We start from the raw sequence: 14315 nt of genomic DNA, 5'->3' as shown, positions 1-14315 counted from the left end.
CAAGACGCCTTAATCCATTCAGGCTTGTTCGCATTTGTGTTCCTCACGTGTGCCCCAAAGAATGGGGTGATTTGGTAAAATGCTATGCCCAAGATAACTATCCGAGTGCCGGCGGTGGGGTGGTTCATATAGCCTCGGCTATCACCTCATTATGTCCGGTCGTGATGGTCAAGTGGATTAAGGCGTCTTGTACATACCAGTTGCGTTGCTTCTGGGAGTATGGGTTCGAGTCACTTCTGGGGTGTGAGTTTTCAGTTATATATATATATATATATATATATATATATATATAGGTTTGGAATGGTTTCGTGGAGGACATCATAAGAAGGAAAGTGAAACGCCATGCAACCTCTGAAGAGACAACTAACACAACACCTATACCCCCTATTAGACTATTTTACAGGAACTTCTTTTCCACAGCCCATAAAACGGAGGAAAGGGTCCTGAAAGATATTGTTAGTAGAAACGTTATCCCTACAGACAAAAATCAGAAGATACAACTGACAATTTACTATAAAACCAAAAAAACTGCCAGCCTACTCATGAGAAACTCTCCATACACAAAGCAGAACGCTTTAAAAGAGACCAACGTCATCTGTGCCTTCAAATGCCCTCTTGGGGACTGTAAGCCTCAAAAAACTCAGTATATAGGCAAGACAACAACATCTCTTTCCAGGCGTTTAACGATGCATAAGCAACAGGGCTCCATTAAAGAACATATTGTCTCTTCCCACAACCAAACCATCACCAGAGAAATCTTAGCAAACAACACAGAAATCATCGATAGATACAGCGATAGCAGGCGGCTTGACATCTGGGAGGCACTACACATCAAGAAGTCAACACCAGCAATCATCAGCCAATTAATGCACAACTATATTCTACCCACTTCAAGACTCCGCTCCAATATAGAGGCATCAAGAAATATGGGCCAATAATAATAGGCCTTCTGCAGTTACCTACCTTTAATACCCATTGTTTCGTGTCCTGTCTTGTGTTAAAAGTTTATTTTCACCTCATCCAAAACTATTGTAACATGTCACCTCACCCAAATGTAGGTATAAAAACTCGAAGATGTTTAAGCTCTATTCAGTTAAAGTTGTGTGTGCGTGTGTAAACTAAAGTCTTTGAAAATGTAATAAGTTTTACGAAACGCGCTCAAGTGTCGCGTCAGACTAGAAATAAAAATGAATTTTGGAGAATTGATTTTTGAATTACCATCAACAGTGAAAAGAAAGGTAAGATAAATCGAGAAAATTCCTGTAAGAATTATTAATCTTACTTTTTCGGTCATATTTAATAATATATGTCTACAGGAAAGACTGCTACCAAAATATATATATATATATATATATATATATATGTCGTACCTAGTAGCCAGAACGCACTTCTCAGCCTACTATGCAAGGCCAGATTTGCCTAATAAGCCAAGTTTTCATGAATTAATATATTTTCTCAATTTTTTTTCTTATGAAATGATAAAGCTACTCATTTCATTACGTATGAGGTCAATTTTTTTTCATTGGAGTTAAAATTAAAGTAGATATATGACCGAACCTAACCAACCCTACCTAACCTAACCTAACCTATTTTTATAGGTTAGGTTAGGTTAGGTAGCCGAAAAAGTTAGGTTAGGTTAGGTTAGGTAGGTTAGGTAGTCGAAAAACAATTAATTCATGAAAACTTGGCTTATTAGGCAAATCGGGCCTTGCATAGTAGGCTGAGAAGTGCGTTCTGGCTATTAGGTACGACATATATATATATATATATATATATATATATATATATATATATATATATATATATATATATATATATATGAATTAATTGTTTTTCGACTACCTAACCTACCTAACCTAACCTAACCTAACTTTTTCGGCCACCTAACCTAACCTAACCTATAAAGATAGGTTAGGTTAGGTTAGGTTCGGTCATATATCTACGTTAATTTTAACTCCAATAAAAAAAATTGACCTCATACATAATGAAATGGGTAGCTTTATCATTTCATAAGAAAAAAATTAGAGAAGATATATTAATTCAGGAAAACTTGGCTTATTAGGCAAATTGGGCCTTGCATAAAAAAAACTATTTTTTTTAACAAATAATGCACCTGTGAGAAATAAACCCTGTCAGCTGTAAAAATATTGATGCAGTTTTTTAAATAAAAAATGTAATGAAAGAAATATTACTGGTTTATTTTTATAGTATCTTTTTGTAATATACAGTATATCCAAGTAATTGAAAAATTGAGACATAATGCTCAATTTAATGAATGATTCAAAAGAAATATGACTATTACATATCAACATGAGATCCTAATGATCCATAGTAAACATGATTTAATAAGGATAATATTGGTAATAATGCAAACTATAATTTAAAATCCTTATTACTGATATTTTTGTATCAAGAAGCTTAGGTATACACAGCAGTGGACTGCTACCCTATTCTATATGTAAGATTACACAGTGTAGATAAAAAACTAGCTATACGTTCATCTAATACTCCCATCTCACAGAATGGTTAGGCATACATGGAATCAGGAGAGAAAATACCAGCCTCAATACAAAAAACAAATCAACTTTAACTAAACATCAACTTCACGATTTTCACAAAAGGTAAGCACTGAATTATGGAAACATTATATTATAACTACTCCTACCAGTTTCTACAAGACTCCTCTCAAACAATGTATTTTTTTTAACATGCATTGGTATACACAGCAACGTGCTGCTTCCCTTTTCTGTATGAAGGACCATATAGTGTAGATCAAAAACTAGCTACAAGCTCCTCCAACATCCCCACCTCACAGGACGGCCAGTCATACATAGAATCAGGAGAGAACAAAATATGTAAGGCTGATCTATTAGCCCCCACTATCAAAATCTGGGTACAGCACAAGAATATCTTCCAATATTCCTGAGTGTATGAAGTAATTACAGAGCTCAAAGTACCTCATACCATTTGGTATGAAATCACTGATAACAGGGCAATCACATATATATTGTTGGAGAGTATGTCTTCTCAAGTAGAACTGAAAACAGATGTTTTTTTCAACCAGAGAGTTAAAACCCATGGAACCGCCTACCCGCTGAAGCCGTAAATGCCAAAACCCAGCTAGAAAATATCATTATTACAATTGGTGGGACTTAACAAGCCCCGGCTTTTTATCCTCGTCGAGGCGACTAGATAGTTAGTGGCCCTTGGGTAAATTTTGGTAAATTTATACATAAATAAATACCATCGTTTCTCAAATCTTGCCTACAACATGTACTGTTACGATTTCGCTCCGGCATTTTTGCCTATACCGCTGATATCAACAAAGCTTTTTTAAGAGTAGGCTTGCAAGAAGAGGACTGTGACTTTAAGAAATTTCTCTGGGTAAAGGAACCACAAAACCCTAATAGTGATGTCATCACTTACCAGTTTGCATCAGTACTATTTGGAGCAACGTCTTCACCATTTTTACTCCAAGCTACCTTGGACACTCTTCTGAAGAAATCTAAAAGCTCCTATAAAGCTGAAATTAGTAACAACCTGTACGTGGACAACTTCCAAGGAACCACTAATGATGAAAGTGAATTAGTGGAAATTTACCATGAGGCTAACAGTGAATTGCTAGGGGCCAATATGCCTTTACAGTCATGGGCCTCTAATAACCAACAATTAAATCAGATAATCTAGAAAGAATTTCCCAAGTATCAAGTACCCAATAAATTAAAGGTTCTATGCATGGAATGGAATATGACTACTAACGAATTGAATATCAAGTCAGTGGAAACTAACAAATCACCACTAACCATGAGAAAGTTATTCTTATATGTCAGTCAACCTTTTCACCTTTAGGCTTACTTAGTCCTATTTTAATTAAGGGCAAACTCCTCATACAGAAGTGCTGGCAGAATAATATGGGTTGGGATGATAAGTTACCAATTGAGCGGCAAGACAATTGGCAGACATTGACCACGGATTTTAATAAACTTAGTGTTGTGAAATTTCCACGTAATGCTTTAGGACAGAACTTACCCAAAGATTTACATGTGTTTTGCGATGCCTGAGGCAAAGCATATGGTGCAGTAGCCTATCTGGTTAATACACAACAATCATTTCTACTTACTTCAAAGGCAAGAGTGGTCCCAATGAAAAGGAGGTCCTTACCCAAATGGAGTTAACTGCCTTATTAGTAGGAGTAAGACTGGGTCATTGCCTGGCCAAGACACTCAGTAATATTCACTTTGGTGAGATAGTAGTGTTGTCAGACAACGAGGCAATCTTACAATGGGTAAGAAATAATAACAACAAATCTTCCTACGTGAGTAATCGAGTTAGGGAAATACATGAACTATCTGCTGGATATAAATTGAGACATGTCCCCACCATGGACAATCCAGCCGATTTCTTATCATGAGGTTTAACATTAAAACAGTTAGTTAAAACCGAGATGTGGTTTAATGGACCCCCATGGCTGGTTAGTGGTCAGTGGCCTAAACAAAAGCCACAAGTCATCGTGACCAACATCACTGCACCCATGGTGGAACCAGAACCTCCTCCATCTGTGGCTATCAATCCTCATTCATACTCTAGTTTAGACAAGTAACTGAGAGTTACCGAAATCGTCTTTTATTTCCTCAACAAAGTAGGGATCAAACATCGATTTCCCAGTCCTATCAAATATTGGATCAAACGAGCTCAACAAGAGACTTACGGGAGAGAATATGAACATCTTTCAGATAAGTTAAGTAAGTCTCTGGGCATTTGGTATGGCTCAAATAACCACAATATACTAAGGTGTGGAGGACGTCTGCTTCATGCAGATATTGATTTGGAAACAAAAAATCCTATATTACTACCACGTCACCACATCATAACTAAACTTATAGTTTTACATTACCATCAACATAATACTTTACAAGGTGGAGTGTTAGACACTCTCACTGATCTTAGACAGACATTTTGGCTTCCCCAAGGTCGCCAAACTGTCAAATCTCTTATGAAGTCTTGTGTAGTCTGCAGGAGGTATGATGCTCGGTGTGTCCTTACCCAGGACCTCCACCACTCCCTAAGGAGCGAGTTGTTCACCATCGTCCTTTTGAGACCACATGTGTCGATTACACTAGAGCTTTAATTTGAACAGGTAATCCAGATAAAATTACGGTGAAAGCCTATATATGCCTCTTCAAGTGTGCAACCACACGATGCACACACTTAGAAGTAACTTCTGACATGAGTGCAGAAGCCTTTCTCCAAGCCTTTCGTAGATTTGCTGCACGCAGATCCTGCCCAAATTGATGATTTCAGATAACAGGTCAAATTTTGTGGCAGGAGAAGCATGCCTACGAGAGATATGGAACCATCCTGAGGTACACTCAGTGCTAAAACAGACATTGCCACTGGAAATTTATTCCTCCACGAGCCCCGTGGCAAGACGGTTTTTATGAACCCATGGTGGGAACTGTCAAGAAATGCCTAAGAAAGGCCTTACACTGACTGAAAATTAGCCTCACTGAGTTGCAAACCCTTGTCACAAAAATTGAGGCACGAGCCATTAACTTACCTTTCTGATGACTACTCCCAGAGAGAACCCCTGAGTCCCTCTCATTTGATTCATGGTGGTCTTCTGAGCCCTCTAATATCTCTAGCAGACGAGGATCCAACTGACCCTTCATGTGTTGGTAGAAGTGACTTGGTGGAAAGTAACAAATATCTTTCAAGGGAGAAATGGAAAGAAGTATGGACTCATGGACATCTCACTGCTCTGAGAGAGTATCATTAAGGAGCTGCCAGCCCCTTCAATAAAGTTCAACTGAAACCAGGCGATCTAGTCGTAGTTGACAGTGACGGACCTAGGTCAGATTGGCCTATAGGCAACATTGTCGATGTCCATCCCAATCGCCAAGGTATCCTACGGATAGTTAAGGTTCTGTGTCGAGGCACTACTACCTTGAAAACCCTGGAGAAGTTAGTACCTCTAGAATTAGCTGAACATAACTGTTCCACAGAGGTAAATTTACCACAAGTTTCAGAAGATAGTAATGTTGCTCAACAGAGCACACGACCACCTAGAGTCACCGCTCAGCAATGTAAGCTGAAACTTCAACAATACTTTAATTCTGACTAAGTGCAGATAACTTATCATTCGAATTTAATTCGTTCATGATGATACAGTGATGGGTTGATGTCCAGTAACTCAACAATTATAAATCACTATGAGCCTACCTTGAGGTTACCTTGAGGTGCTTCCGGGGCTTAGCGTCCCCGCGGCCCGGTCGTCGACCAGGCCTCCTGGTTGCTGGACTGATCAACCAGGCTGTTGGATGCGGCTGCTCGCAGCCTGACGTATGAGTCACAGCCTGGTTGATCAGGTCACCTAGACAGCGACCTCACTGTAGATTCGATGCATTCTTGATTTTGAATGATATAATCATATAAATTTTATATATCATTTCATGTATAGTCACGTAGAATACAGACTATATGTTAATACTATCTATTCCTGAGAATTTTGAATTTGCAGACCATTCAGTGACTGAGTAATTTGATCATTATACGTCATAGCGACACGATTCCTTAGGTCTACTGTAGATTTAGAAAGTTCTTGTTTTAGGTGAAGTAACGCTTTAATGTTACAATCTTTAATTTTGGGTCCCATAAAGACTTAGAGTCTTATCTGCTGTAGCAGATTCGGGACATCCATTATGTATGTACTAACCTACTAACTCTTTGATATAAATTCAGGGCAGGAATAGGTACGTCAGTACTCAACAGTGAACTGCGACCCGAAATTTCCTCACCCATAGTTATGCTGGAAATAACTAAAACATTTAACTCTCATTTATTTGCTAACAATAGCATTTACTTCATTACTAATTCGTAAAATAAACCAAATTAATGTTTTTCTATTGCAACGCAATTTTATCCAAATCCTTCCTTGTCTCCATGGCGCCGTGATGTTGTATTAGGCTGAAACCTGAAATATTCCACATATTATTGGAATTCTACCGAGTCCAGTTATTTGCTTACCCTTCCCGAAGATAATCTTCTATGAAAAAGTATTCCTTATTGCTTACTGAACTCGGTCATGTAATCAGATTGATTACTCCTGTAGATATTATTGCGAGGTAAAATAAGTCTACACTAAACCTTCCTCGTTTATTTCACGCAGTCTTAATTAAACAAGTTGCCATACGAGAAATAGTATTATGATATAATGTATTTATTAAGACATTAATATTTGTCATAACTCCTTACTTCTCTAATTAATTACGAGTAAGTAAATTACTTTACGCTCGGGATTCCAATGGAGCATACTGCGCATGCATATCCCGGCGAAGAAAAAAGAGAGAGACACCAATGACAGCGTATTTTTTTTTTTTGTGGGGGGGGGGTCAGGGATATTCCTGCGTGGGCACTAAGCCTCTGACTGGCCCACTAAGTGTTGCTTGTTTCTGTTTTACTAGGGTGGAGTATGAGTATTTATGACTCGTATGGTCGCTTCAGTAAGATACAGCGTGTTAACAGCGTGCTCAACCTCACTACTGACAGCATTCAGCAGTGTGGTTGTTGTGTTTAGTTGAGCGCGTAATACTGGCCCATAATTCAACGGTCTGCAGCAGCAGGTTTCAGGGATCGAAAGTTACTCCAACAACTTCTGAACACCTTTCCAGCGAGTATAATTTATCATTGTTCCTGCTAATCTATATAAATGCCCGAAACGCTTTGCGTAATAGTGGCTTTAGGCATTGTATGTACTAGCTCTATCTATTAACCCTTAAACTGCGCATGGCGTATATATACGCCCTGAGTAACATGTCCCATGGTGCGCATGGCGTATATATACGCCATAGGGTGCCAGGCCTGATTCAAATGGCCCGCGGCTACACGGGGTTTACAGTAGCTTCCTCAGGGCTCTTGTAAACAGATGCCATTTAAAAAAAAAATCGTGGGCAATATTCTCAGGTGTGAGAGGCACAGTACTCTTGGAGCAACCAAGGCCGGCGCACGCAGCATGAGCGAACAGCATTGATGTTCAGCTTGTGACCAAAGCATCGCCGAAAAATGTCAAAATAAATATATAATTGTTATTATTTAGCGATGACAATATTACAGATGACCAATGACTGGGATATAAATAACCAGGGTTGTGATAATAGCAGGATTGTTGTAATAATAAGCGCTGTGGGAGGAGTGATGTTGAGAGACGGAGGGAGACAGCATCGTTTACTGACTGTTTGGCCACCTGTTATTGTTTGCATTCACTTTACCAGGTCAGTGGTTCTCTATGGTGGACACAAATGTAGATACTTATATATATTGTGTGTATTAGTGTAATAACAGCAAAAGGATTATGCTGGGAGGAGCCATATGGGTGACGGAGGTGACGTCGTCTGCACGATTTGTCTAGCTGTTTAGAGGGTCGCCACTATGCTCTTTGGGCGCACTACAAGCTTAGGTGTACAGTTACGGTGCATAAAACATGTAGATATTTATATATAATATGTGTATATAGGGTAATAACACTGCAAAAGGTATTGTTGGGGGAGAAAGTTTAGTGCGTGTGACCTTGAAAGAGTGAGGGAGCCGCCAGCCGCCATCTGTGTATAGCGACGACTCTTAGTGCCTGAACTAACTATATCAGCTTAGCTGTACAGTTGTGGTGAACAAAATATACACATACTTATATATAACGTCTGTATATAGTGTAATAACACCACAACTGGTATTGTTGGGGGAGAAAGTTTAGTGCGTGTGTTGAGGGAGTGGCAGCGAGTGGCTGGCTGGTGTGTGGCGGTAACTCCTCGTTGCTTTTCGACTCTCAATACCAACTTAGTGGTTTGTTATGGTGACCAAAACATGCCAATACTTATATATAACCTGTGTATGGAGTGTAATAGCAGCAAAACTATTTGTTTATAGTTTTATAAACATAATAATTGAATCACTAATATGCACATCATACTTTTGAGTATAGCGATTATTAACCACTTTTATTATATAAATATATTACAATACACACTATTGAATAATATTACTGCAAAAAAACTAAGAAAAAATCAATCGGAGACATTGAAACAATTAGGTAATAATATCTTTGTGGCAACTCCCATCTGTCAACGCGGGTGACGCTGACCGGGTCTGACGACCGCTCTGTCAACGCCCACTTTTTGCCAGACTTCCTCGGTCAATTGCGCCCAAAATATGTCACCTACGATTTTTTTTTTATTTTTTCCGTGCTCAGGGGACACAAATTAACATGTTTAGAAGACGAAAAAAAAATTTTGATTTTTTTTTTTCTTGCGCACAGGGGTGTAAATGTCCCAAGGACCCCTGAGCAGTGTAAGGGTTAATCTAACAAACTTTGTAAAATCTCTTCTATGTATGTACCTTACCTAAATAAACATTGATTTTATTTATTTAAATAAAAATGGAAATGTTCGTTTGTGCATAACCGCTAATCTCCGAAAATTCTTCTCTGATTGCTTTGAAATTTTCACACAACTTTCCATTTGCATCCGAGCAGGCTTTTATATACGCACTATTTAGATGTCAAGTCTGTGACGGTAAAAAAAACATTACTTTTTCTGAAAAACTGTGTTTTTCAAGTGTTTTTCATGTGAGGGAAATCTTCGAAACCTCTTTACCGATTGCTTTGAAATTTTGACACAACGTTGCATTCGAATAGGCGAGTCTTTTTATATACCTACTATATACATTCCTCACGTATGACAGGAAAAACATGCTTTTTTTTAAAAACAGCGCCATCTGTTAGAGGTAAGAGCAACACACACTGCATTCTCCAAAATTTCTTCACCGATTGCTTTGAAATTTTAACACAACGTTGCTTTCGAATAGACACATCTTTTTATATGCCTACTATATAAATGCCACACCTGTGACAGGTAAAAACATACATTTTTGAAAAGCAGCACCATCTGTTGGACATTATAGCAACATGCACTATATACTAAATATGTCCCGAATTCCATTTCAATTTTTCTGATTACATTGATAAATTTTATTTTCATAGATATTGATTTATTTTATTTTTCATTTAATTATTTGGGTGACATTGTGTTGGAATTGAGCTGAGTTGTTTTCCATACCGTTCATTTCGTAAGTATGTTGTGTTGATTTAGGGGCGACGACTTTTTCGTAAGTATAAGTATAGATGCCACACCTGTGACAGGTAAGACTATGCTTTTCTTGAAAAACAGTGCCATCTGTTGCATGTAAGAGGAACACACATGCTGTACGGTGGAGTGGAGAATAGTTGGGAGGCCGAGGAGACGGGTGAACGGGAAATTGTGGGGAGGACTGGGGGACAGGGAAGGTTGCTGTGGCTCAGCAACGCACATGCATTGCTGAGACACAGCAACGCATGGCCTGGTACTGCTAGTGTTGGTATATTTATGCACATTTATTCAACGGGTAGGTTGCTCGTCATTACTGGCCAAACAACAAAATAACTCGTTAGTCTCCATTTCTCTCATGTCCCCTCTATCTATCGAAAATAGTGGTATATATTTGAATTAATCTAGACATTCTTTACAATTTTATCATGATTTCAACTGAAGCTGTAACTTCTAGTGGAGGATTAATCGTCCCCTCCAAGCGGCCTCCATTATCACGTGTTTCAACAAGTAGATTGGGCAATGAGTTCACGTCTACGAGTATTTGATTGACGAGATTCACGTTGTGAAGTCTTCTTTACAGCTAAGCAGCTCTTTATATTTCTTGTAGATAGATTTAGTACAGTATTAATCATCATACTTTACCTGGTTTACACTCTATACATATGCCATTGATTTATTATGCATGTATTTAGTATTTCAATGTTTAATTAGACTGGAATCTACATCAAATTATTTCATGTAACCATTTACTAAATTAATAATCAACAATTACTCTGATGAAGTACCAAGGTCAGAATAATTATAGGGATGTAGTAATATTTTAGTACGTAACCCCCCAAATTATGTGTTTAAGTCAGCTCTTTAATTAATTATATCTACAGTCCATTAATGCTCTCTTAATGGTTTATTGAATTAATCTAGATCCATAGGACACTGATTCCTGGATTATATTTTCACATTCATTTATTTATTTTTCCTCTTTTTTGTATAAAAAGAGGTGGTCCTTCTAAGCTATCGATGTTTTCAATTAATATGATTATTATTAATATTTAGAGCTAGATTTTTCCCACACACATGAGCTAGGCACATGATCCACAAACGATCATGTGCCTGGCCCATTGCCCTCTCTCTCACTACAGGATAAAAAAAGACTTACAACGGCCTACTACAGGGCTACTACTACTGGCCAGGTATGGCTCGGGATGTAAAGACCTCTGTGAATACCTGCCACACTTGTCAGATGGAAGGTTAGCCGAAATCGCAGGAAAGATGGTGGGAGAGATGGTGAGATAAAGTGATCATCCGACTGACAACTGGGTGATTACCGGGCGAGTGATGCTCATACCTAAGGCACCACTGATACCTATCCCAATGCCTTCTGAGATGTTCAGCAAGCTCATCATTGACTGCGTCGGTGTTTTGCCCAGGATCAGCTCAGGTAATGTCTACATCATTACTATCCTCTGTCCTACCACCAGGTTCCCCATAGCAGTTCCCGTCACAAATATTACGGCTGCTACAGGTGTCAAGCACCTCTTGAAGAGCTTCACACAATACGATTTTCCCAAGGAGATACAGAGTGATTGTGGCACAAACTTCACCAGTATCCTCTTCAAGAAAACCCTTAAAGAATTCCTCATCACATAGGTACTGTCTAGCCACTATCATCCTGCTTCACAGCGATCCCTAGAACGTAGTCATCAGACTATTAAATCACTTCTAAGGAACCTTTGTATCAGCAGAGAGGAGGATTGAGGATAAGCAACTTGACCTAATCATGTGTATTTTCAAAAGTCTTCCAAACGAGTCCCTTGTGAGATGCTCTATGGCCGTAAGTGCTATACGAAAACGCTTAAAGCTTTTTAAGGTTCATTGTCCTCTAACACCTTCAGTGATTCTCTTAATGTGCCCCAGTTTCTTAAACCCTTAAACTGTGCAACACGTCATATGATGTGTTGAGTAACTTGCTATAAATTGCGCATCACGTCATATGACGTGATGGAGAACCACGCAAGATTTGAATATCCAGCGGGGTAGGGGGGCCTCCCCATACGCTGCCCAGGGGCTATAGTAAACAGCTGTCATTTTGTAAAAAATATCTGGCTCACACTACCATCGCATGGGAGGCCCCGGTTACCCAGCGGTCACCATGGCGAATGCACGGCGCCTCCCGAGCACGCACCAAGCAATCACTTACTCAAGAGCAAATAACTAGTGAATTATTTTCTGATGGAGAGGAAAGTGATTTTGATGATTCTAACATTGATAAGGACTACACACAATTGACCGATGATAATAGCACAGACAATGAATATGAGATACAGCCTCCTCCCATGGCGAGGCCTACATGCTTACCCGTGCCTCCTCGCCCAGTGCCTCTACTCCAATTCACCCACGACCACACAGTTCTTGTGCTTATTTAGAGTATGATGATGTTTTGGGCGACGAGTCAGAGGAAGGGGATTCATTTTCTGGTTTTAGTGAGGTGGATTCAGAGCATACTGCGCCTGTTGCTAGTACCAGTGGTGTTACCAGGAATTTGTCGCATCAGCAGTATCTCGCCCAGCCAAGCGCTGCCGCATGGTACCACATGAGGAACCATGACCCTTATGTTCACGTGATTTCATCTCACTTCACGTGGCGCCCGTACTTTGCATAGACGGGTTTCAGCTCCTGGTCCACGGTGTGCAACACTTCCTCACGCTTCCTCACGTTGCGTCACGCAAGACAGCAGGTGTACTTGTGTGGAGTGATAGTGGCGATCTTATTCCTCTAATTCCTGCCTTTGACAATAAAGACGTTGGGATCACAGACCTTTTACCTGATAATGGTGAGGACATGTGTGAAATGGATTATTAAACAGTATTTAATGATAAGCCGCTCATGGTATATATTGTACACCAAACGAACCTTCATGCAGCTCATTTCATTGGAAAGGAGATAACAGAATATTCACGATTGCAGCGTTGGAAAAACACTACTGTATGTAAAATGTATGTATTTTTGGCACTATGTATGTTGATGAAACCTTGTGTCAAACACGCTATCACAGATTATTGGAGCAAAGACCAGACTGTTCCAACACCTTTGCTCGGAATATATATGTATGAGACAGGTTTCAGATACTCCTCAGGTGTCTTCGTTTTACAAGTAAATGAGGACCGGACAGAGGATGATAGACTTTGGCGAGTCAGGCACTATATGAATGAAGTAATTGGAAAGTTCAGAGATTTCTACATATCAGCACAGAAGCTGGTGATTGACGAATCCCTTGTGCTTTACAAAGGACGTTTTGCCTTCAAGTAGTATATTCCCTCCAAACGCAACAGATTTGGATTGAAATTCTTTGTTCTATGTGACTGCGAAACAGGATACGTGATACACATGATTCTGTATACTGCTAGCGATGTAGACATTCCCAGTAACGACCGGGAATGGAAAGACAAGAGAGAAGTGAACTTGCTGACAACTGTTAATGATGGTACAATGGTGGACAGTGGAAAGGTGAACCGAGTAACGAAACGACCAGTATATAAGCCAGATTGTGTTCTTGACAATAATATCAACATGCTTTGGTTGATAAATCTGACATGATGGTGGGCACTGTCGAGTCTGTTAGGATTTCTTCAAACCTCAAGAATGTAGCACTCGGCATATGCAGTACTAATCGACCCCAAGACACTACAGCTTCGACACAGAGCAGACAGCAGAATACGACCGCATCGAGCAACAACGTTTTCGCTCCCCGTCGAGTTTAGACACTTACAATTCCCCATCGAGCCGCCACACTCCCGCATAGAGCTCCGCTACTCCGGCCTCACTCGGCTCTCTGCTCTGCTCCAAGCTCCGTCTGAACGTCTACGACAATGCCAACAACCGACTACTGTAATCAAGACTACTAAATAAGTATGAAACTCAATAAACATTGTGCATCTAATCTACCCAACAACGTAACATAATCGTACGTTACAGTAGATTAGATACACAATGTTTAGTGAGTTTCATATTTATTTAGTTGTCTTGATTACAGCACTTGGTTGTTGCCATTTTCATAGACATTGACACAGAGACAACCAGACTACTAGACCGTAAACACCATGCGTGTATACCCTTGTACAGTTAACCTTGGGCCGAGGTAGGCTGTGGTCTCCTTTTATGGCGAGTCGATTGTACTCTGTAGGG

Source organism: Procambarus clarkii, chromosome 2, assembly GCF_040958095.1.
Source record: "Procambarus clarkii isolate CNS0578487 chromosome 2, FALCON_Pclarkii_2.0, whole genome shotgun sequence".
NCBI lineage: Eukaryota > Metazoa > Arthropoda > Malacostraca > Decapoda > Cambaridae > Procambarus > Procambarus clarkii.
This window is presented reverse-complemented; position numbering follows the sequence as displayed.